Below are 25904 nucleotides of genomic sequence, written 5' to 3'. Positions count from 1 at the left end.
CACAGAGGAACAATGTACAATGGTACGATGAATATAAAGAAGGTTGAAAATAAAGATTTCCTTAAAAAATTCTACCTGCTACAATCAGAACTTTTAAAAGCAGCTTAGCCTCCCAGCTGCTTTGTCAGTTTTCTTTCTCTAATTTCTTTGCTATTCATCAGGAAACATCCTAGGGATTTTTTTGAGAAATAGATGCTCTGACTACGTCTACAGATTTTTAGTGTTAGATCTCTCTGCTTAGGAGGATAACATTAATAGCTAATAGAAGAATTAATCAGACAACACAGCAATGGAATAGAGCAATCATTTCATGAACTATATTACTGAGTCCTCTTTTGTTGGTTTGGGCTTCTTTTCCCTATTTGAAATTTATCTCCTGATGATGTCAAAAACAGAGCAGAGGAATAAGATCCTACATTACTGATAATGTTCTTTAATTGATGTATCTCAACTTTTTGCCAGTCTTATTTTTATTTAGGTTTTAAAAAGCATGTGTTCTTCAGTCAAGTACAGCACAGAACTTTAGTCTGCTCCCTGGTTATGTGAACTACTGTGGGAGGACAATTTCTCAGGCAATAGTACTGGTTGTAAATGGTCACATAAACCAAAAATTGAAGCATTCAGTTTATTACGTATTATATGGGATGAACTGAGTGATATAGTGGATGATGGTGAACTGTGAGACAATTTATTTATCCTTTTTCATTAAAATTTGATATGCAGTCATAACTCACAGAGGGCAAAATGAAGTTTCCTAGTTCACGATACAGCATCCTCCATATCTCATATTTTAAAATAAAGTGGTAGTTACTGCAAACAAAACATTTCATTTAAGAATAACATTTAAATAAAAAAGATAAATACAGTCATTAATCAACACTAATTATGATTTTGATACCCGTATTGGTCAGCTTGCTCTAAATGCAGCAATTTAACACACAAAATGACACTTAACACCTATTTATGCTGTTCTATAATTTACCATAGCTAAAAATAAGCATCCATCTCAGTTTTCCTTGCAGAATCTATCTGGAATGCCTATCAATAGTATTTTATTCATCTATTTCAGATGTATGTAAGAAAGTCCTCACTATGACATTTGATGATTTCTAGTCATAACTTTAAAAATAGTAACTCTAAAAAATATCATGCTTCCTCTTGCCTGACTCTCCATTAGAAAAGCTAACAGTTCTGATATTTTTATTCCTCAATAATATAATTTCATAAAGGGAAGAATCCCCTTAATGATCGACTCTCAAAGACAGATACAAATGAATGAATAAAGGAAGGAAATAATATTATCATCCAGAAATGCTGTTACGGTATTACTTCGGAATTTTCATGTAATCTCTGTCTCGGTTAACCACTCCTGGATAGACACAAATATTTATCTCTGACTATTTTTGATAGTGATTTTCTATGAAAGAAGAAATAAACAAATGTTTGCAGCCCAACTCTATAGCCATTAGGCATGACACCTGACAGAATTACAGCCTTTCCTAAAATAGGAATAAGCAGTTGGTTTTACAACACATATTTTTCTTAGAGGAAAGGAAAAAAAAAGTGAAAAGTACTTACATAGTAAAAAATATGGCCTTCCATGACCCTTCTCACCCCGAGGAAACAATCTTAACAGGAATTTTTCTACTGGCACACTAATGGTGCACCACTTATCACCACTGCTGGACACAGAATACTGAGCTAGGTAAGACCTTTAGCATGACCCAGTACAGTTTTTCTTCTGAGCAAGTTACAATGGAAAAATTCAAAACCTAAAACAGAAAAAAAAAAAAAAAAAAAGGTAAAAAAAAAGGTAAAAAAAAAGGGAAGGAACCAGCTGAAGTGCACAAAGTTTATTCATTTATACAAACTTGGAGGTTTACTATCAAGATGGTATACTTATAAGCAATATGGTGGTCAATGAATCTTTATTATGGGAAGGAAGAATCATTAAAAAATTCAAATCACAATAAAAATAAAAAAGTCACAGGTCATTCTGAAAGAATTTTCTCCCCAGATTTCATTTTGAAAGAAACTATGTACATGCTTTCTTTTTCTGGGTCTAATCAATATAACTTTGTTTTCTGTGCAGTAAAAAAGTGCATATTTGCAACAGAATATACTTTTCTTTATGTCTGCATAACAGTGGTATTTTTCATTAGCAAAAATTCTGACAGAAAAAGCCCAAACTGTCTTTAATATGCCTCTATATGTGATGCAGAGCACCCAGATGTGTGCACACCCAGACACACACCCTCAAACAGAGCAGGAACTCTTCTCATGCATTCCTTTTAGTATTTAGGGCCACATCTGAAAATATTCTGCAAATGTAATGGAAAAAAATCTTTTAGGACCTAGCTCATTTTTAAATAGCTACCTTAAATATTATTAAAATGAAAAGGGACCAGTTAAGTTACCCTTTTGATTACATCCTTAGGAGATGGTCATCAAGAACAAGTCAGTTTCTACCTCCTTTTATTCCTCTTCTATCTGCTTTTAGGATTAAATGTTTTTCCTTGTACAGGGAGACCCACACAAAGCTAACTCACTTTGTAAGCCTTACATAAACCTATTTTCAGGCTTAGTAATGAACAGACTTCTCAGAAGCTTAGTGAACCGGAGTGAAATTCAGCTATTCCAAAAGATACTGCCTGTAGAACAGGAATACCCATTTGCAGATCAGCCTACAATCTTTCTGGAAATAATATACAGTTACACTCTGCAAACGAGATGTATTATCATTATGCTGATGAGAAGATCAAATATTTCTTTTTCTTCCGTAGTCAAAATATTGTTAAGGGATGATTTTCTGCCTGGAAGGACATTTTATTGAAATTACGTGCTGAGCCCACCACTCGTTGACTGAATAAGATGAAAACAAATGAAAAAAGAAACCTGTATGAGACTACTTCATGGGGAAAAAATAGAATCAGAAATTGGTATATTCATTCTTACTGTGTATTACATCTCTTTGGTTTTTCCTTTTAAATCTTGTCTTGTTGGATCGCATGCTCTTCAGAGCAGTGACTTTTTATAAAGATTTCAGTGAGTATTGGCAACAATGGTGTAAATTCCTAGTTTTTCCTTAGGCATTGTTACAGTATCAATGAATAAAACCAGCAAGGATGTCTCCCTGAAATGCTCAACCATACAGGCTGCAATCTTAAGGGCTGCCATCGCATTTCAGTGAGACTTTGGCAATTTTAGACTCCTGTCCTTTCAGGCTTCAATTTTGTTTGTTTGTTTGATATGTTGCTATTCTATATTTATTTTTCAGTTTTTCTGTCCAGTTACACTAGTTGTTTTAAATAAAATTATCACTTAAAAGATTATTTTCTATAATTTTAAATATATGTTACATCAATCATTCTGTCAGTTGAAAGACAGTGCAGTGCTATGCTTAGCTGAAGTGGTAGTCTTGATGATGATAACGAGCTATTAAATTTTCTTATGCAGTGATGGAAGGAAGAGCCTAAGAATTATAATGGAAGGCAACATCCTCACCATACTCACTACTCGGTATTTCTGCCAATTAGAAAAGAAATATGTAAAAGATTGCACAGACACAGTAACATTTGCACACCTTTACTTTGAACAGCATAAACCACCTTCAGGCTGATGCTACAGGTTCCTCCCCACTCCCAAGCATGCCTCCTAATTCCCTCCTAGTTCCACAGTCACACTATGCCAACCAGCCCCTCCCAGGTCATTGAGGAAAGCAGTAATGACTCCGAGGCTATTTTTCACTTTCAGTTGCTGTTATGGAGTGTTTGAAAACTTGATGAATATCAGACTGCATTTTAGCATAATACTCAGGAACTGAATAAAACATGGAGATACAGAAGACCAATTGATATGAATGACATATCTCTGCTATCTATTAGGAAGACTGCATACACAATAGATTTTTTGGTTGGAAAAAAGAACAGGAGGACCCATTTGCCAGCTCCTCAGTGAATAGGTCGGTGGCATAAGAAAGACTGTTAAAGTTTCCCTGTTAAAAGTGTTAGTTGCATTGCTCATTCATTGTGCACAATCACTGTATTCTGGATATTCGTAATAGTAAAGGTTGAGGAAACAGCTCAGTTTTGATTTCCATCTGCTTTCTAGTGAAACCATATTCTTGCTTTGATGACATCATAGTCTCCTAAAGTTTCATAGTCTGCATTAGTATTTCAGTCCAGCATCAAGAAATACAGGACAACACAATTTTGATAGAAAATACAATTAGAATACAATAGGATACACACTTGTTAACATTCTTTACATCGTTACATCTCACATATATCTTTTCTTGATTATACATGGCTCTAAACCATATTTTATCAAATGCTATATACAGAATCCTACAGAGTATTCCTATCGAACATGCAAGTACAGAGAAATAACTGCATAAGCCAACTTTCCTGGTTGCTTGGAAAGATGGAAGGGAACAGCTAAACACCCTGCCTGTTCCCTCACAGGAAGAAGTCAAAACAGCTCCTATCAGAAATGTGCCTTCCAAAAAAAGCCACGTGCAGCACAAGTTGCGTATCACTGATTTAGTCAGTTCTTCCATCTGCAAAGAGCCCAAAATGCTTTATAAACTTTACAAGAAGAATTTCATCCACCACTGAAGTGCAGCCGCCTATGGAGTAAAACTTGGCAGCTGTTTAACAGAACACATAAATCCTACACAATAGTTTAGGGGAAGAATTTTTAAAGAATAGTGCAGATGGGAATGTAGGGAGGTAGAATATAGTTACATAAACTGAATGTATATATAGGCAGGAAATGCAGGTTGGCCAAAAGAAGCAAAAATAAAATTTCTCATTTGCACAAAACATCCCAGATATATGTCTCAGAGAAATTTATTTTGGAAATGTTTAAATAATACTAATTTTGTTTGTTCACTTCTCCCCTGATTTCTCCCTCCCCCCCAGGTCTATTTTAATCACTCTATCCATCTGCACATTAATTGAGAATGAAGTCATATCAATGCTCAGAGACAGACACTAACACCACTAGCCATGAGGTAAAATAAATTGTCAGTACACAGAAATATCATCCCATTAAATATAAAACGTTTACAGCATTTTCAAAGTTAAAAGCCAGGTCTGTAACACTCATTCACATATGTGATTCTAGATTTTCTATAGTATAAAATTCTCACTTTGCCTCTTCAGGATAATATTTTTAATGGGTTTTTTTGTTTTTTTTTTTTTTTTTTCCACTAAGTAAATATTAATATGCCCAAATTTATACCAATCTATTCAGTAAATTAATTTTGCAGAAACTGTACTGGGAGAGAAAAAGGAAATGGAAACAAGACTTTGGATTTTCTTATTCTGTGTTAGTTCTTTTATGAGGCCCTTTAGGAACTCTGTATGTTAGAAAGCACCAGCACTGTGTCTGTGTTGCTAAGTTAAACATAGGCTCATAGGACAGTCATGGTTGGAAGGGATCTTTAAAAGTCATCTAGTTCAAATTACACTGCAATAAGAAGGGACATTTTCAGCTAGATCAGGTTGCTCACACCTCTTTCCAACCTGACCATTAATGTTTCCAGGATTTGGGGCCTCTACCACTGCTCTGTGTGTGCTGCTCCAGTGTTTCATAGCACTTATTGTAAAATTTTCTTTCTTGTATATAGTTTATTTTAGTTTAAACCTGTTACTCCTTGTCCCATTGCTACAGGCCTGCTGAAAAGTTTGCCCCATCTTTCTTGTAAGCTGCTTTAAGCATTGGAAAGCCACAGTAAGATCTCCCTGAAGCCTTCTCTTCTCCAGGCTGAACAACTCCTGCTGTCTCAGCCTTTCCCTCACATGAACCTCCATTAGTTTTCCAGAGAATCAAGAAGAGGGAGTAAAATGTGTATGTTTATTTTAAGCATCTTTGCTGACTTAAGCCTGGCTCAATATTATTCAGAGTACTGGGAAGTGGGGGGATGTCAAGTCACCCATTCACCCTGGGGTCAAAAAGGACAAAGTCATTCATAGTTCCAGTTAAAATACACAGAAATTAAGAAAAACTGTTATCAGTAAAATGTGTTCAGTAGACCAAGTAAAACTAATCAAAATCTTAACAGCTAAGAAGCCCTGTACAAGATAAAGATCTAAATAGCAAGAAAAAGAAAGTTTCCACTTAAATGTGTTGTTTGCAGGGTCTTTTCAGAAGTCTGAGTATACTACTCAATTGTCTCCAGTACACTGAGACAAACTGTGTACACAGTGATACTATTAAATACCAAAGTATTTGGAATAAAAAAATTTTGATTTTATGTGGTTTTGAGGACTGCCTTTTTTTTTATCTGAGGGAGGGTGGGTGGTGTTATATTCATTATTTCATTAATATAATGGATGCTAATTATATATTCTCCTCAGATTAATCATAAATACCCAATAGCTAACTTTTCCTGGCATGCTGACAATGGCGCTCTGATAATTCATTTATATCATCAAGGCTAGTGATACACAAATGATACTGAAACTTTTAAGACAGAAATACAAATAGGCAAACTAGCTTTCCTGAAAATGCATCTCTTCCAAAAATCACAGTTTGGTGTTTCCCGGCATCTCTTAATAAGCTCTTGAACTGTAATACTAATAAAATAATACTATGTTTGCTTGGTGCATCAGCCAAAGCAATCACATACTTTGCCAAAAAGACAGGTGCTAACAAGAGCTTCAGTTTCCTTTATCAGAGCAGTTACTGCTCAGTGAAAACCTGACCTTAAAGTTTTTATTGACAATGTAATGATGATACTGGCTAAGGAGATTTGGCTGGGCTGGTGTAAAAAAGCAGGGAGGCTCTAATTTAAAAACAGTGCAGAGAATAAGATTTCCACTCCTTCAACACTTACTGGTGTTAAACACTAAGCTACTGTGCTTTCCTCGCCCCTGAGCAGGTACATATGCTGAGACTCACAGGTAGCCAGGAGTCAGTGCCCAGCCTCTTTCCAGAAAGGAAGCTTGGGCATGACCTGCGTGCAGCTGAACACCAGGGAAGCCGTGAGAAGCCTGTCATTCTGATTACATGGCCTGTTGAGAACAAGGGATTTAAAACAAATGGAGTCAGCACAAGCTGGCAGTTAAAGGAGAAAAGGTTGGTCATTGCCAGAATTTATGGTACAATAGGACAATCTTTGCCAGTATTTTAAAAATTATCATTCCTTGCCAAAAAAGTACAATTGCCCCGCATCACAGCTTCTCAACACTATTTCTAGGAAAAGCACTTTACAGATGGACTGAACATTCGCTACACTGTATAATTACAGTGGATAACAGAACTGCTAAATCCTTCTTTTTGTATAAAGTTCACTCTGACAAAGCCAGCTGAATGGCTGCTATCTACTCTTGTCCCCTCTGACTCGCAAAGCCTGAATTCAAACTTGATTCCACTCACAACACTCTGGTCTTTTCTTAACACATGGAAGCACTTTAGGAAGGAAACAGAAAATTCTCTACCGTGTCATGCCTATATACAAATACATGATGGGACCCTCATCTTATGGTGTCAAATAGGCTTCAGGGTGTCTTTAAAAATTTCTCCACTGAATTCCTCTGTCATTTCCACTGGGAATATGCACTCTATTAGAGAAAGCTCAGGGAAGAGAGAGAGTGTGTAATGATTGGGAAGTCTGAAGAAAGCTTTGACCAGTCCTGTGTGAAAAATAGCAATGCCAGCAAAGACTGCCTTACTCCTCTCATATAACCACTTCAGAATGACTCCTTAAGAACACATTCAACTAAAGTTAAAATGATTAGTGATGGTAAATAAATACTGTCTGTTTCAATGCATTAAATAAACCTGCTGGTCCCTGATAAATCCAGTTGTATGAAGTAGTACAAAATTCCTCTGCTATTTATCTGCCCATAGACTTCAGGCCTGGAGAAGGGTATGAACAAGCATGCCATGACGTGGAATATGTCAGAGAAAAGTTTATTTAGCTTATATGAGCACAGTCACATTCACAAATCAGTCATGACAACAAATTAAGGTTGAAGTCTTGTTCACTTAATCTAAAATTATTGGGAAAGGTTCTGATGCTTTGACTATGAGCTTGAGACAATGGGCCGTGCAGAACATGTCACAGCTCCAGGCAAGGCTCCTGGTACAGCCACTCCTGAAGAAAGCTGTTAGCAAAAAACTGAAGGAGGACAAGTTCCACCCCTCACCTTGGCCAATGTTGCAGGCAATGGCAGTGCTGCCACCTGCCCACACCTCCGTACAGACTCAGTTCCAGATAGAACTCCACGATGGGGGCAGCAGAGGAGACAGATGGGAAATACTTCTCATGTCTCACCACAGGAACAGGGAGCCTTGGTGCTACTGTGCTGACGACAAAGGCACAGGTCAGCAGCCTTGTTTGGTGGGTTTCCAGTCAGGCTGTGAATAAACTCAAGGCTGAAATCCCTTGCTCATATAAACAGAACTTGTCTTCCAGTGGAATTGTTCTCCGGCAGAACAAATCAGCACCCAGCGGTAAAGAGGACAGCTGGGGAGATATGGCCAAAGGGAGTGAAGGTGAGGCTGGAGGGACCATGAGTGGGGAAGACTGGTAGCTGTCAGAACCCAACACTAAATACCTTCCCAATATTAACCACTGCCCCAATATCCCTCTGCTTTCCCCATTGGCAGGAGGCATTGCTCAATCAGGCAGCATTTGTTTTTGGTCTGGGGCCAAAATGCATCAGTCAGCCAATAAGTGAGCGTTATAAACACAATTTACTGGACTAACTGTAGGATATATATTTTCAAAGTTCATATTTATAGTTTGCAAACTCTGTCTTTCAGATAGCAAGTCCTAGTAGCACCAGAAGCTGTTGAATATTCCAATCAAATACAAAATTAGAACAGGATTCTGTGCCACAAATACAAAGTAAAGCCATCTGCCAAATTTCTAAAATACCTCACCTAGAGATCTGGTAATTTCTCTTTTAACATGAGCATAATATACAGCCTGCCCCTAAAGAAGCAACCTCTGCTATATTTAGAAGATTTTATAGTAAATCCTAATCACTGAAAGCCTATTTTTATGCTGTGTGTATATTTAAAGATGAAAACCATTCCAAAGTTTCCAAAGAAGGGACAACATTTTTCTATTATTTATTAGTTCATTTTAGGTCACTGGAGGACTTCCAAAGACTTCTTCCTTTTCTGTCTTATAAACCCTAAGAGTTAAGTAAGTATTCTCAAATAAGCACAATTTACAGTATGTCAGCTTAAAATAAAATCATAACACATTTCTAAATTGATAGAAATTGCATAGCACCAAATGAGAAATAGGGATTTTATCCTCTCATTTATACATGCTTGTCTCTCTGTCTATAAACATATGTTTGCACATACTGTGTATTGATAGATTAACATTACTTAACTCTGCATTTGCAACACTGTACTTAAAGTTGTGTCTGCATTTTTACTTCAGAGGTTTATATCTCAGCTATAAAATATTCTCTCTAAGCCGAATCTTGGCAAAGACTGACAAGCTACAAATTATTATTTTCTTCTTAGAAAAATTAGAAGGAAATGTCAAGACAATAATCCCTTCTTCTTCATAGTGTCAATAGGATGCATAGACTGATCCAGAATGCAAGTTAGTAACTCAACCAGAGCCAAGAGAACAAATTTTCACTCCTATGGACTTGGCTTGTTTTGCTGTAGGAGTGAAATTCTGCACTCCCGTAGCCACTGGTGTGTTTTGCATTCTTTGTTTTCAGCAACTTAGGACTTTCTTTGGTTTTAGCAACTTAAGAGAAAAATTAATTTCCTAAAACCATTTACCAGTCATCTGTAAATGTTCATGATTAACAACAACTCTATTCCAAATTTTAGTGGAAAATGGCAGAACAGATTCAGAAAGTGGTAAGAACAGCCTGGGATTTCATTGTAAGCACTGACTGATGACACTGAAGCAGCAAAGACTGAATGCTAACAAATCTGCTGGAAATAACAACCTCTCTTCAGCCAGCAACTGGAGTTGATTTTAGATGAACTTTACATAAACTGTGGCAGGAGGAGAGATATAGGGCAATATACAAAGCAATATTTCTTCAGCATAGAAGAAGAAGTTCTTCAGCATTCAGCCCACAAGTGGGCCCATTTCTCCCCTTCTGTCCTGTTTATATGTTATTTATAAACCCTGGCACTGTGGTGAAGAGGTAGGATTTGTCCTTTAATATATCTACACAAACTGCAACAGTCAGTGAACTTTTATATAAACATTTCGGCCACCAGAGCTTAATTAGTTCAAATGAAGTACTAAGGGATGTTGAATGAAAAGTTGATCATCATCATGAAGAACAATATTAAAATTTATTCTGATGAGTGAAAAAAAAGACCCATGAAGGATTGAGTAGGAATTTTGTGCCTCATAGGAACACCATGTGCCGAAATATGCCACCCTTAGACAGAGCTTCTGCAAGCAGTTTTTTGGCAAAAACTGCACTTCAATCCCAGATAGCCAATAAAATTATACATGCATCCTATGGGATAAATTGTAGCTCCAAGAGTGTCTAAGGTGGGGAAGCTTTCTTTTCATAAGAAGCCAGTGAAAATTATTTGATTGTGCAAAAGGATTTTACATAACTATGTGATAGACTTCATTGTATCCTCAACCTTCACTGGCTGGAAAAGTACAGGGGCCTGTTAAGCATCAGTTTAGGGCCCTCTACGTCACTAACCTGAGGCAAAACTGGTAGAGGCTTGTTTAGGCTTAGAGGATTGATAGCATGAGGATAGACACCTGTAGGCAGCAATACCTAAAGCATCAACTATTGATACCACAATAGCAATACCGCATCAACTGATTGAGCTGGAGACTCAATTTCCACAGGGCAAGATTTGCTGGCAGTCTGCATTGACTGGACAAGACCAGAATGCATGGAATTCTTATTAAGAAGTGAAGATCACTGAATATCACAGGCCATGCTGTCTCCTGGCTGCTGTGGCACACCCCAAACTACCCTTCATAAATAGTTGCTCTTTTCTGTTTTGCCTGCTCTCAGCTACTGGCAAAATAAATGTTATAGTGGACTGTAGGGAGCCTCAGTAAAATACTGATCATAACTAAGTAGAAATCAAACATGTTCTTCAACATGAGCCCAAGTATCGGTAGAACAGAATTGCTTATTTAAGTAGATAATATTTCATCAACTTCCATAAAACATTTCATTCATCTTCATTTAACATCAAACCCTCAAATAAATCTATGAATCTAATGTATTTTAATTAAGCAGAGGACAGGTGAAGAGTTTTTCTTTCAACATTTCCAGTTGCACTCTGCTGCTCTAGTCAATGAAAGTGAAACTGTAAAAACACGCCTTCATTATTAACACTAATTTTTACTTCATTTTCATTTTTGCTCTTAGAGATTGGATTGTCATGCTATGCATACAGGAAGGCAGGCATTGGGAAGGAAAAAAACTCATTAATTCCAAGAGGTAGAACAGCTTTGTTTAATGGTATTTTGTGATTTTTATACCTATCTAACTTTAACTTTATGGGTAAAAACAGTAAGCAACCTCTCACGATATGGGTTATCTCACAGACTTCTTTCATCTTCTCTCCTCACTTCATAGTTACCTTTGCAAGTCCTTCTGTGCAAATGGAATCAGTTACTTCCACAGAAGAAAGATTCCAAAAATGCACAATTTCAGAAGAGAGCTGGCATTGTATCCTCAGGCATTCCTGTTCTGACCATCACGGCTCAGTGACAGCACTGCAGCTTCAGTGAAAGTGTTTTTTATTTCCAAGCTTTTAAAAATGAACATTCCGGAACTGGAGATTAATCTACATGTGTAAAAGATGAGGCTGGTGCAGAGAGATGTTAATTTTAGTGCAACTTTGTATTCTAAACCCAAATGTTCATTCAATGCCATTAGTTTGTAAAACCAGGGTATTTGACAAACTGTGTAAAGAAATAAAAACAACACCAATGAAATGTAGTTCTGATGTGAAATATAATCTGCTTTTAAAAGTGGTCATCATGATTACATAATAGTTTTGAAATAACAAGTGGTTTTCCAGTTGAAACTAAAAGAAAAATTATAATATTGGAGGTAGAATACCTACATCATCTGTATCTATATCTACACCTATATCTGCCTGACACTTTTTCCTAAGTGATCATAAAATCTTTACATGTCATTGTAAAACAGCACCTCTAACAGCAGAGTGGCCCCATGACACAAACCTGTCATGCTACTTCACTGACATAATGCCCAATAAAAAGTTAGATCATCAATATTGTTTCCTGTATGTAGCATTTAAGTTTTCCCTGGAGCCTTGATCCATGAACTGATCCAGTCTAATCCTACTTAGATTTGAGTTCAGAACATATGGAATAGGTGGCATGTAGTCAGATGTTCAAGAGATAGAAATGTTCTATCTATTATCAGTCACGTGCTTCTTCCAGCCCTCTCAAACAAAACTGTATTTAGCTCTACAGGACTACAAAATATTATATAAAATATTCCGTGTTTCTTGTACCGCATTACCTAGAATTATTTTATGTCTTATTTCCTTAAGGTAGCTGATTATGATACAACTTCAGATAGTAACTCTTTCCAATAAAGGCAAAAAAACTGTTCACAAAGAGAATGCAGCAAATATAAATTTAGTATTCTTTCTTATGAGACTATATAATTTTTTCCTTGAAAGGGCAAAGCAATGGCTTCCTTCATCTCAATAAGTCAACACATTTTTGCATAAGAGGTACAAGGATCTTTATTGTTTGTAAATTACAAATTAGACATGAATATGCTCCCTTTTGATTCTGCTTTAGGTTCAGGTTTGTTTGTTTTTTTTTTTTTTTCTGTCCAGTTTTGGGGTCTTTTTGTTGTTTTTGTTTTTTTTTTTTTTTTTTTGCTTGTTTGGTTGGTTGGCTGTTGTTTTTTTTATTTTTTTCATTCTGCGCGGTAACTCAATAAATCTAGATAAAACTTTTTAACAAAAATTTACCTCAGATTTGTCACATAGGCATTCTCACTAAACTTTACCTCTGTGTGTAGTTCTATGCTGGAAAGGTATCAGTTGTTCCAGAGTGATGCTGGTTGACTCAATAAATCATTCTCAGAAAATTCTCCATTCTATCTTCTCACCAGAGTAGGCTCATCTGCAAGTGATTGACAACAACTCAGCATTCAGTTGGATTTTTTGATTTATTTAAATACATTCATTATTGCTCCAATACCACAATGATGTGTATTAAAAATAGATGATACATAGCTAATCCTAGCAGTTCCATAAAATTGTAAATTATTATGTGGTAACTTTGCTGCAATGAATAGTCACATGATACGTTCACTGTACCTTTTGGAGGCACTACGGAAAGATAGTTCAAAGTCCACCTCATAAACAAGGGTGTGTTTGATTATGGTAAGGACAGGGCTAAAGCAGGGTGAGAGGGCTGTTTGTAACAGAACAGGGCTATCCAGTCATCTCACTGCCACCTTGTTAGACCAACCTGTCAATCAATCATTTGTTTAATAATCACCCATAGAAATCATCCCTGAACCCAGGTATCTAGCACTTTATGCCCATTTAAAGCACAGTTATGACCTTGTAGTTAGCTTCAGTTATGCAAAATATGTATACTACATTTTGCATACAAATAGCAAAGGCAGGAAGGTAATCATGCTATTTCTAAAACAAAACAGCCCTAATGTTACGTGAATGGCTTTTCTGCCATGGTTCAGACAGGTAATGAAACATGTGCCTGAATTTAAGCACACGAATCACTCTATTGATTCAAAAGCACTCTTGCAGGTGCCTATAGTTCAGCATGCACTTGAGTTGTCTGATGGATCAAGCCCTCCATCAGTTACAAGAATGAACAGAAAGATGTTTATCAGGTGCATTTCAGGACTGTAGGTATACAAGGGCAGCAGGAGTGAAAATGACAAAATAAGAAAGAAAATAAAAAACAAAGAAAAAAAAAAAGGAACAGGTCAAGGAAAGGAAGATACCAAGAGGAGTGTGGCATGTTGGCTTTGTCTTGCTGTGATGTGAACCCTTTGGGAAGGTCTCCAGTGCTGCCCTGGGACTTGGGTATCAGCAGCCTTTCCTAACCTTGCCTTTTGGCTTCCTTTCAGATGCACTCTGCTGGGTACTGGATCTGCAACGGTACCTTACTTTTGGTAGCTTCATTCTACAACCTTGCTTGACTGGAGCTCCACAACCATCATAGCAATACTCCCTGAGGTCGGAGAAACAGTGTGAGTGGATTTGTTGTAAACTCATTTCTGCCCGCTGAGTGCAAAACAGCACATTAAAATGGACACGCAATATCTTTCCTTAATACATGTTTTAGACCAGATGGGAGAATATTGTAAGATTTAATACAGTGGCTTCTCATGCAGCTCTGTTTAACAAAAGAACTGTTATTAATTTTTACTGTGACTGAGGGAAGAAGAAGAGTTTCTTTAAAATGTATTCAGACAAAAACGTAAATACCAGGAGCTTTGGTACAGAAAAGACAAGTATGAACACTAAAAGCCAAAACTTGTGTCTAAAGAAGATGGCTCAGATCCCACAAACTTCTTCAGAGGCAAAAGGCGCCTTTAAGAGCACAGGATTTAACCCAGGCATGAGCAAACAGGAGGCAATGGAGCATGCAGGCATCACTGGTGAGTAGGCAAACAAAAGAAGGCCTCCAGAGTGAAATGTGTTTTAATTTGATATTTCTAGGAAAAAGGGGGATAAGGGATTTAACTGGTTTATAAATGTTAAAGCAGAGGACAAAGGAGAATAGCAGACTGAAATTTTAGAGCTTTTTGATGTCCAGATGAAGTGGGAGAAAGAGTCTAGGGGGGTGAAAGAGGGGGTTGGTGAAGACAAGAGCATAAACAAACTACATGGTCCATGTAGTGCATGGGATACAGAACTGAGTAAGTCAGCTGTGACACACTGGAAGCCATGAAACTATTTAAAGTCAGAGGAGTACTAAAATTCATAAATAAGGGACATATCTAACCATTATTTCCATATATCTGCTAACCGGTCTCACACTCCTGTATCTCCCAGGCTGCAAGGATACTAAATAGTTAATGCTCTGAATAAAACATCTCTCCAGCCACTTGTGATCAGTATGCGCCGAAATGTTCCTGCTCAGACAATCCCTTTGACCCGAGGAACATAGAGTGCATTTATTAGCACTCTGTGCTACTGTCCAGGGTAGAAAGGGTTCAGCTCCTTCTAGTTTAGGCAATATGGTGCTTCCTACTCTCCACCGCCTGACCTCAAACCCTATGCTAACAAGCTTTCCCGTTTTCCACTGTTAGCAGTGCTCTTCTTGGAAAAAAAAAATATTCTAAAAGACTGCAGAAGTGAAGAAATCCAACAAAAACTAGGTAGATCATGAAAAGTGCAAGCAACTTTAGTGGGATTTGGGGGTACCAGCATCCTCATTATTTGCTCCAGGGCACTGTGAGGAAATCACACCAATTTCTTGTGTTAGAGGAAGTCTTCTGTTAAAGCAAAGGGAATGCTGTTTTGCTGAACAGCACAAACTGACACAACAATAGTGTTTACAAAGAACTTCAGATGCTTTACAATAAATCTGGATGTGCTTAAAAAATCCCGTAAGGGTTTTAAAAAAATCTGAATGTGTTTTCTCAAGTAACTATTTAAAGCATATTAGAGTTTATTTAATTGCATTGGGATTTTTCAAAGCATATCAGGGCAAAACAGTAGAGTATAGGCCCCAATATGCTAATTAATAGCTAGCTAGACCCCTGAAATAAACCTGCTACACTTCATTAATCAGACTGTAATTGAATTGGCACAGTACTTCTGTGCAAACTATATGTAGATTGAACTACCAGTCCTGCCAATGGAGAGGGTATCTTCCTCCACACAAGTATGTTTTTGGACAATACACTAACATTTCTTCTGTGAGCAGTTGGCCTTTATGATACTTTTCTACATGGAAAAATCTCATATTACTGAACTCAGTGGATTATTGCTCATGCTGAGGCACTTTTTAAGGTAAATACTTTTCAATGACCCCAAGTTCAGCTCAGGACAAAAGAAAAAATCAGAACTGATACACTTTGCTTTGTCATCTAAAAGCATCTGCCTATTAAATTTATTAGAAAATAATAGTGTTGACAGATGTTTCATTTACAGCATTTATTTTCGACTCCATGAAAGCTATCTGGGGACTGAACTGGCAAATAGTAACTACATTGTTTACAGAAAGTGAAATAAGAAATTTTCCAGCAGACACCATGAAGTGGAATTTTGAATATTCCTTGTCTGTAGTCAAATCTAATAAAAGACTTACTGGATGAAAAGGAAATGGACAGAAAAAACTGTTTTAATTTATAACTGTTTAAAATGAAGTAACTACTGAACATTGCTTCAACTTTAGAAAAGAGACCACATATTTGTGTATGACCTTGGGCAAGCCACTTTGGTCCAAGGTACTTTTCAGGGTAATTGGCAGAGGCTGAAAGCTAGATGCCGGAGGCAGCTTCAACAGCACTGAGCTATTTAATTCCAGTTTAAATCAGCGGCAGACAAGCACTCCAGTATTTCTGAAAGTTCAGAAATCTGTGTCTGTGGGTCCCTCACTTGATCTGCTATTGCTTGCCTGTCTTCCTTGCCATAAACTTCTGTAGCATTGTCCACAGCTTCAAGTCAGATATCCATTTGAATGTATTCCTGAACTAGACCCTTAACATTTGGCAGCTTTGAAATTTTCTGTATCTTCTGTTAGTTTGCAAATTGTGTCATATCTACCTACCTACCTACCTACCTACCTACCTACCTACCTGCCTGCATTTCATTAATCTTTTGAGGTGTGCAGCCATTTTTATATTCAGGAAAGATACCTTTTGATTTCAAGCAAACACACCAAGTTTCAGGGGTAAAGTAAGAAATTTCTAAACAAATGAAAATTACTCTGAATAAAGAAAAAACTTGAATATTCTTAATTAAGTATAAGAATTACTATGCACAGCAGCTATGATGTACCTGTGCCTGTGTGTGCATGCGTGCATGTATGCACATTGCATGTATGTCAGTGTCAATACGCTCAATTCCTCTGGTAAAACGGACAGCAGAGAAGGATGGGATTAATTTAAAGATATAGTTGTATTAATACCTGCCCATCAAGACAACAATAACAAATTAACATCATGTTTAAGGGGAGAAACAGCTGTGATAGTCATATTGTTTATCAGAGGAAGATACAGTTCTTTGATCTAAGAAAAACAAAGGAAATTACCTACCGTTTTTTTTCAACAAACAGTTTAAATTGATTAGGTATTTTGAACTTCCATGCCTGTTGAGGGAAACACTGTCCTTAGAGTTGGCTTGTTAACAAATACTAGTGTAACACTTTGGGGAATATATTCTCCAGTTATCTTATTTCTTCTAATCATTGTCCCCTTTCACTGGAGAATTTCACATTATTCAGCAACATATGGACCAAACATTTCTTCAGTAATCATGTCTGAACAAAGTAATCATTCCCTCATTAACCAATTATTCCTCAGAATCAAATGAAAAAGACATATTTGCTAAGACAGTTTCCTTTAATAAACCCTATGGAACCGTACCTTGTGCATGACCTATCCAAGTAGTTTAACTCAAAGATCACAGTGTAGATGAGAAAGAGGGATTCTTGTTTTACACTGGCAATAAGTGATCTCAGGAGCAAAGTTAGGGATGAAATTAATAGCAGATTAAAGAAAACAAGCAGTGTTAAAAGGGCAGTAGTCACAGGCTAAAAAATTAACCTTTTGTATTCCATGCTATCACTTTTCTGTGTGCTTAAAGCTCAGAGTACAATCCTGCTCATTTCTAAGGAGGTTGAAGTACGGGTGGAGAGACAGCTCTGAAAACACCACTAGTCTATGTGATACTCAAAACACACACAGAACCATGATGGAAAAAATGTTTCAATGTTGGACAAAAAACCCATACCTTCAAAATATGTGGGAGTTCAGAAAGAACACACGCAAACTGTATCTGGTCTTTAAAATCTTCTAACTGTTTGGATTTCTAAGTAAGTTTATAAAGAAAAATCTGAGCTTGAGAGTGCAAACTAAAATTTATCAAGCTGGTATGTATTTACTTGTTGTATACAGTAATTTCTTTATCTCTTTGTCAGATATAATTCACTTGTCTCTTTGATAGCTTAGAAACTTCATTATGAACCCAGAAAACAGAAATGTAATGGTATTCTAGCTTCCTTCTTTTTAGTCCTAAAACAGAGAGTTATGAAATAAACAATGAACTCTCTCTTTAAGATACAGCCAGGATTTTAGCATTCACCAATTCCTTTGTTTGATCATGCTGTTTTCGAAGAAAAATACAACCCAAGAGTGTGCTGTGGGGATAGTCAGCTGACTAAACCGTTGTTTCACTTGTCTAAAACTTCCAGGGCCTGAAAGCTGTGACCAATATCTTAAAATGCATTTTGAACATCTTAAGCTCTATTTAAGTATTACTCTTTTATCTTACAATGAATTTTGAAAATTTTTAGGTTCTTCTTAATTATTACTATCTTGAGATATTTCTGATTTGCAGTCTAGAGTTGGAATGGGAAATCAAGAACTGCCACCTTCTTCTCTAACACATTCTCTAGTGTTCTCTCTGCAGTATATGAGCAGTAATATCCTTAGATCCTTCCTGAGATACAGCTCACTTTGTGCAATTTTGTTCCTCATGAGAATAATCGTGTTAGCTTAAATTTTCGTTTCTGCCGCAATTGTCACCAAGACATAGTCTGCAAAATCCCACACACATTATCAGAGTTTCTATCAGAGCATTTCTGCTTCACTGGCCTTCAGCTTGGTGGTTTCCCCAACACAGCCAGCTATCTATAAAATAGTTCATTGGACAGCAGTAGCAGCCCATCTGAGTTAATGATGAAGTTAACATGTACTGCAAACGTTGAGATAGAAGCTGGGTAAAATAATCTGTTAGCCTGTGCTCATCTTGGTGAACGTATCTGTCTTTTTGCATTTTAGATGTCTTATGTTGCCCTTACATGTTAATTCATTTGCTAAAGCAAACTTTTTGAACTGTAGTGCAGATTATGTATGCAGGAGACATTACTTACAAAAGAGAAGAACACTAATTATAATTAACCCATGATTATGTCCTTATTCAAACTAAAAATTAGCTCACATTTGGGACAAATATACCAAAAATACCTTCAAATATGTCATATACCCAATGGCATGTCTTCTTACTCAAATTATCTTTCTGATAGTGTAAGGGTGCTGTTTTCATAATTCTTACATGAATTTTATTTCTCTGCCTAAAAATCAGAAGTATTAACCCATAAGAGAGACCTCCACAAAGTAGTGGTGTCAACTGTCACCCTATTGTGAAACACTGTAAAAAGTTTAATTCTTTTCTCCTAGTGCTGAGGATATGGACACTTAACTCCTTTGTGCTATTTATTCAAGTTTGGGATCACTGTAAAAATGTAGTGCTTTCACTTTTCCAAAGCAAATGCTGCTATAAATAAACACTCTTAGCCACTTGCTTCCACACAAAACAGGCAGCACCTTCACTACAAACCAACCTAAACCAAACCCAACCCAACCACACCTTCAATGGATAGGTATTGCCTGTGAAGCATTGACATTAACTGTATTGACCCACAAGTTATGCAGCTGCTATTATATGTCCTTTCATGAATATTGTTCCAGAATTGTTATGACAAGCCAAGATCCCCAATCTACAGTTTAGGTATAGTGAACAGTATATTTTAATATGATAGTTTTAAGAGTCTTGACCTACATTTCTAAAAATCGATATGTTGATGACCCAGATGTTTAAAGTTTCCTACATTCCCCCATGTAGAATAAGCTGTCATAGCAGGTGTCATAGCTCTAGGATGTCATAGCTCTCTCTGAAGAAGCTCCTGGACATTAAGGATATCAGAAGAAAGCCACTGAAATTCTCTGCACAATTACTACATGTTTCTTCTAAGAATTTTGCTTCAGTTGTCCTACACTGATCTATTTGAGAAACTCTTCGGTTTGCCAGCTAAGTGCCTCAATTACTCTGCAAATGCTTCTTATCTGAAATGCATATTTCCGTTTGAGTGTGGGACATCTGAACAAGCAACTCTTCTCCCCTCCCCAAACATAGCACAAAATATTTGGCCTTTCCTATGCAGACTGCATAACATTACACTATCATTTATTCTTACAAGTATTTTTATCTTTTTTTTTTTTTTTTAAGTAGGACCAAATATAGCTGTTTTTTTTTTCCCATAATGCATTAAATATTCGAGCACATGTTGAATTTGACAATATCAGCATGGTCAGACCCTAAAACATTAACTTTGCTCTGTTTCTTTTAAAAGATCATCTGGCAAGTTCATCTTTTTCTCTTGGGTTTGGACTATTTTTAGGGAGGATGGGGGACATGTTTGTTTTCTCCCCTGTACCCAGAAGAGAGGAGAGGGCAGGTGCATGCACAACACACAGAGTGGAGAATGCAGCACAACATGGCAGGCAAGCGGGAGTGTGGGAGCGGGGCTGCAGGGTGAAAAGCAGTGCCAGGTGATGTCCCTTGCTGGGCCCCAAAAGCAATATGTTTGGAGAGAAAAGACAATATAACTGAGCTATTAAGCCCTCTCTCGTTGCAAGGCTAATTAGTTTAAGTGGTTTGCCAAGTAAGTGCAATATTACGGCTTTTGGAGCTAGCTCAGTAAGATACTATTTTTGGAGGCCTCTCCATGTTAATTAAACATATTTCACTGCATGTTGTGAGCATGCCATTAGCTTCCTTTCTATTTCTAATTAATGAAGAACCTTGACCACAGCTATGCATCATTATATTAAAACTTTATCTTTTGTCCTATAAACGAATATATTACAGAAATTAAATAAATACGGCAATGCACAGAATTTTATCAGTCATTTCTAAAGAAAATTAAAAGCTTTCATTTCTAAAGCACAGCTAAAAACCCCACCAAAACTGCAATCAACGAAAAATTTCATGCAGCCCTCTGCCCAGAAATAAAAGTTGTCTTTCCCTTTCTGTAAGTTAGTTGGAACAAAACTGCTAAAGTAGTCTCAATACCTAATGAGAATTCAGAGTAGGGTGTTTTAAAGAAGTTGAGTTTGTTTCAGGCAATTAGTTTCAGGTGATAGCATAATAACCTGTGAAGGATCTTCTGCCAGGGGCTTCTTGTGGATACAAACACAATACTGCTGACACTTTTCCAAACAGATTTTGAATGTTTCAGCATTGGAGCAGAGTTCAGCTATATAATCCACTTTTTGATGATCATATCTAGTAAGATGTCTCTGCCAGGATGATACTGACTAACAGGCTGGTGGCCAAGGTCAACACATGGTGCACCTTTTCTATTTTCACCATAAATAGAGATTCAATTGAAGGTCTATGCTGAGAAAGCCCAGCCTACTCCCTTTGTAGTGATGCATCCTTATCAGGACATCACAGAAAATTTTGGTGTAGACAACTTTGAAAAAAAAAGTGATAAGAAAAATTAATCTTGAAATCTTAGATTAGTTATCACCTTGCCGAAGGGCCAGTGTGTTCCAGAGCTAGGGAAACTCTCTGGTGGTGAGATTAGAGGCAAAGCTTGCTTGGCACTGCTGATCTTGCTCCTCTGGGGCTTAGAGGGAGAAACTTCACAACCTTGTCATACAGAATCATTCCCTGCTTCCACTCTTTAAGACAAGGATCTTCAATTTAATCTTTAATTTTAAGGACAGGCTGTGGTCTTTAATATTTTTCTTTTTTGCATATGTGTTTGGTGCACGTTGTTCTTGACATCAAACCCTATGTGCTTCTCACTTTTAACTTTCTCCTGTATCTTGGTTTCATTAAGTAATTTTAGAAATTCTCCTTGTCAAAAAGCACTGAGAGGCTTTGCAAAGATTTTCTTTGCCTTAAGTAGTCAAGAAACAAACCCCAAACAACATACTCTTCAGCAAAAAGCATTCAGACAGTACTGTCTGAGCTCTCCACTCCATAGTGATGCCAGGGTGACTGATATTTGACCATGGTTTTAGCATGGTATGGGAAAATGGACATATTTGTTGTCGATGATTTTACTGTTGGTAGTCCTTTGATACGGTACACAAAAGTGGTGCACTGGGAGAAAAATTTTGAAGTCAGATGAATTACATCATTGTTTGTGAGCACTGTGCTGGAGAAAAGATATGCTTGTGTCCAAAATTTCCTTTGCTGGTAGCCCTTCTCGTGGACATTCTAATTCATTTTAAAAGCATCCATAACCAGTCTTCACATCATTCTCTCCTATAAGCGCTTTCAATAGAGCTTGTCTCTACTTTATTGATCTGAAAATTTTAAAAATATTTAAATACTTGACCTAGTAAGAAAAAAACACTGTGCTCTGACTGACTTCCTGTCACAAAAATTTTTCTGGGAGGTTTTTCAGAAACACACGCACATGACCATGCATATGGAGAATATATTCATCAGCTTGAATATCAATGTTGTACATAAAAAAAAAAATTCCTGAAAGTGTACAAATGGTGACAGAATGTGGTTAATAATGACTTGAAAGATCTGAAACTTCCAGTAGAGGTTTGTATTTTTTAATTATGTCAAATGTGTTTAAAAAGAGAAAGGTTTTTGATTAGGTTTTTTTTGTTTATTTGTCCTTTTTTTGGTTTTTTGTTTCTTTTTTTTCCCTATATGAAACCGATTTGGGTAATATATGAAGAACAATTTTTACATGGGAAGTAATTCAAAAGTTTAGAAAAACTAAATTTTGCACATGAAAATTCTAAACCAGAATATTTCAACCTTATTGAAATATTTTTTCTTGAAACAAAATTTTTAAAGAAATAAACTTGCCTTACTCAAATTTTTTATGTTGATTAAATAAGATTTTTCAATAGAAAATAAACAAACAAGCATTCTGCTAGAAAATATGTTTCCAAATCTAGTCACAGTACATTTGCTTATGGTCTCATCCTAACTGAGATGGCTGCGGTCAGGTCCTTACGTGATTCATTCAGGCTGGGTTTTATATCCACTATCCTTGAGTGCCCTCAGACAGTACAGTTTGATATCAGTTCAAGGGAATTGCATTTCAATCACTATAAGGTTCATAGGAAGTGATCATAGAAAAGGCACAAACACAACAACCCATTTCTAAAACTGAAGTGAATATTCATCTTCTTTTTTGCAATACTCATTCAACTTCATAAAATATTCACTGTTCATAAATAAATCAGTGCACCTTAGAGCTACAAGTACATTAACTAAGTTTCATTTTCTGTCACTGGGGCTAATTTTAGAGCTGCATGAAAACGATTAAAATGTTTTCACAAAAAATTTGGTTTGTAGATTTCCATTTTGTTACTGGCAATGCCTCACCTGCAGAACAATTTTTTCTGCTTGCTCTGTTTACTGGTTCACAAATTTTTTTGCATTATTAAATGGAAGCAAGCAAGGTAGTTCTGTCATTGCCTTCCTGCTGAGTACCTAAAGGGAAAAAAATAAAACTGGAAGCAGCTGTGTTAAGTTTCTAGGATTGCCCTCCTCCTCCCTGCTGAAGTTTCCCCTCACCAACCCAGTGAATGCGACTGCAAAATCCTGACCCAGGTGTCAACACAAAGTGCTTTTCCTCAGGTTCCTGTACGGCAATAACATGCCACTGGCATCAAGATTTTAATCATTACCACTCAATGGAAATAGTTTACCTAAGGCAATCCACCAAAATGATGACAAGAAAATGTAGAAAAAAGCACCATGATTTTCAGTGGGAGGCTAAGTTTAGAGCTTTGTGAAAATGAACATGCTGAAGGAAACCAGAAAAATCCCCAGGATTTTGGTCACAAGAAAAAGATTCATCTCCATCCAACATTAGCAGCAGGACTGATGGAAAAAAGAAGACACTTCTTGCTGCACACATGGCATTACACTAAACGGTAGTGCTAGAACTGCTCTGCCATTGGATTCTCAGGGGTACTGAAGAATGTCTGATCCTGACAGGCTATGGAATTCTGAAGTCCTACGAGTCAGTATGATGACTCATTAAATGTGCTACCAAAAATTGTTAAATTCACACAGGAATCTTCTTTTACAGAACTTCTAACTTGCTCTTCCACTGTCACACGTCTCAATGCTCACAGATGAAGTGTTACACTATCAAACTTGCAGGCTCACAGAGTCAATCCCTGTACTGAAAATGCCAGAAGGAAAACATATTCTGTACCAAATAAATCATACTGGCCTAGCATTGGCCAAAATAGTCTCTTCATTTTTGTCATTCCCTGTCAGAAATAAGTATGGCTATTTTTCTCTATTTGTATATTATTCATCATCAGAACTATGACACAAAGCAACATACATCAAACATATAGGTAGCATCCTCAAGTTCTAAATAAGTTTATCCAGTGAATAAATTATGGAATGGAAAATCTACTCTGAAGCCCATGCAACAAGTTACCAGCCAAATCAGTGAAAAGAAAGGGAAAAAAAAGGATATAAAACCATTTGTATACTTCACTAAGGTAATTGAAGTAGAACCCTGAAATATGAGATAAATGTCTCCCAACCACCTTAATGGGTTAACTGGCTCTATTGAGGGCAAGGGAACCTGGCAGATTTTCACAAGCTGAGAGCCTATGCCAAAGATTTCTGATTTTTTAAATTCTGGCATGAACCTGTTTTCCTTTGGTATTTGTCTATTCCTGGCATATGTCCCCCATTCCTTTTATGAACAATAAATCAAAGAAAACATTTAATTCTTCTGAAGCATATACCTTGCAATAAATTATCCTTCTATTCTCTTTGAGGCATTATTGCCTCCTTCACTGACCTCCCCTTCCTTAAACACTTGAAAAATGCCTTAATGTATATCTAAACTTTTCTGTGATCCTCATTTCATTTTTCACCTTTGCTTTCCTCATAATTTTTTTGTGAAATTCATTCTCAAATACTCCCAGATCTCTCTCATACCTGGGTGTTTTATACCTTACATACTCCTGTGTCTCAACCCTTAATTACTTTTTCACATCTTTATTTACCCACATTGACCTTTTTTACTTTCTAGTGTATATATTGCTGGATAGGACATATAACCCTTGGCCACACATTAATTTATCATTGCACATTTTCCATTTCCCTTCTGTGGCTTTTGTACAAAATTCAATTACTTTATTCCATTGGATTTCAACCAAATCTTACCATATGTTTTCAAATTTCTTCCTCTGAATTTCAGCAACTTATCACCAACCATTTAGCTCTGACTTTATTATTAATGATAAAATCTGGGTTCCAAATATGTAACCAGTTACACATACTCAGATGCACACAAGTTTTCTTTCCAAAGGTCTATACTCTGCAGCAGGCTGGGAGCCCTGTCAATGGAGCTCCACACCTACTCAGACACACATTTGGAGAACCGAGGTCCTACTGAATCCTGGATTTTTGCCAAGTTTTCACTGGGCGTATTTTGGAATTTGATCAACACATAGGACTTATTCATTGGCGAATAGTATGTTTGATTAATTTCACTTCCTATTCTGTTCAGGAAAATAGTATTTTTTATTGGTTACCTCCTTGTACATCTGTGAAATACACGCACTGTCCCCTCAAACATAGACAAACATTTTATGTTTTAGGATTTCTGTTTAAATTGTGGAGTCAAACAAGGAGCAGTCATGAACCTGCTGGCACCATTTCTGTGTCGCTGTTGGATGGCTGTGGCCCTTGTGATTGGGTTTCCTAGTAAAAGCACTCTGCAACAGCTGCTTTTAGAGGTCTTTTTCAATAAGCAGTGGTGCCAGGAAGACTAAACCAGACTTGCACAGTTACAGCACAAAGAAGATGCAATCGCAGCCAAATATATTTACTATGAAAATGTAAGCCAATAATCACTGAAAATTATTTGTAGTGAGGGTTTTCCAGTATTATCCAGAGCAATCAAGGAATTGACTACTTAA

The sequence above is a fragment of the Chamaea fasciata genome, unplaced genomic scaffold, assembly GCF_029207755.1.
Source record: "Chamaea fasciata isolate MVZ Bird 193981 ecotype frontalis unplaced genomic scaffold, bChaFas1.0.hap1 SCAF_2, whole genome shotgun sequence".
NCBI classification, from domain to species: Eukaryota; Metazoa; Chordata; class Aves; order Passeriformes; family Sylviidae; genus Chamaea; species Chamaea fasciata.
Note: the sequence above shows the minus strand (reverse complement) of the source record.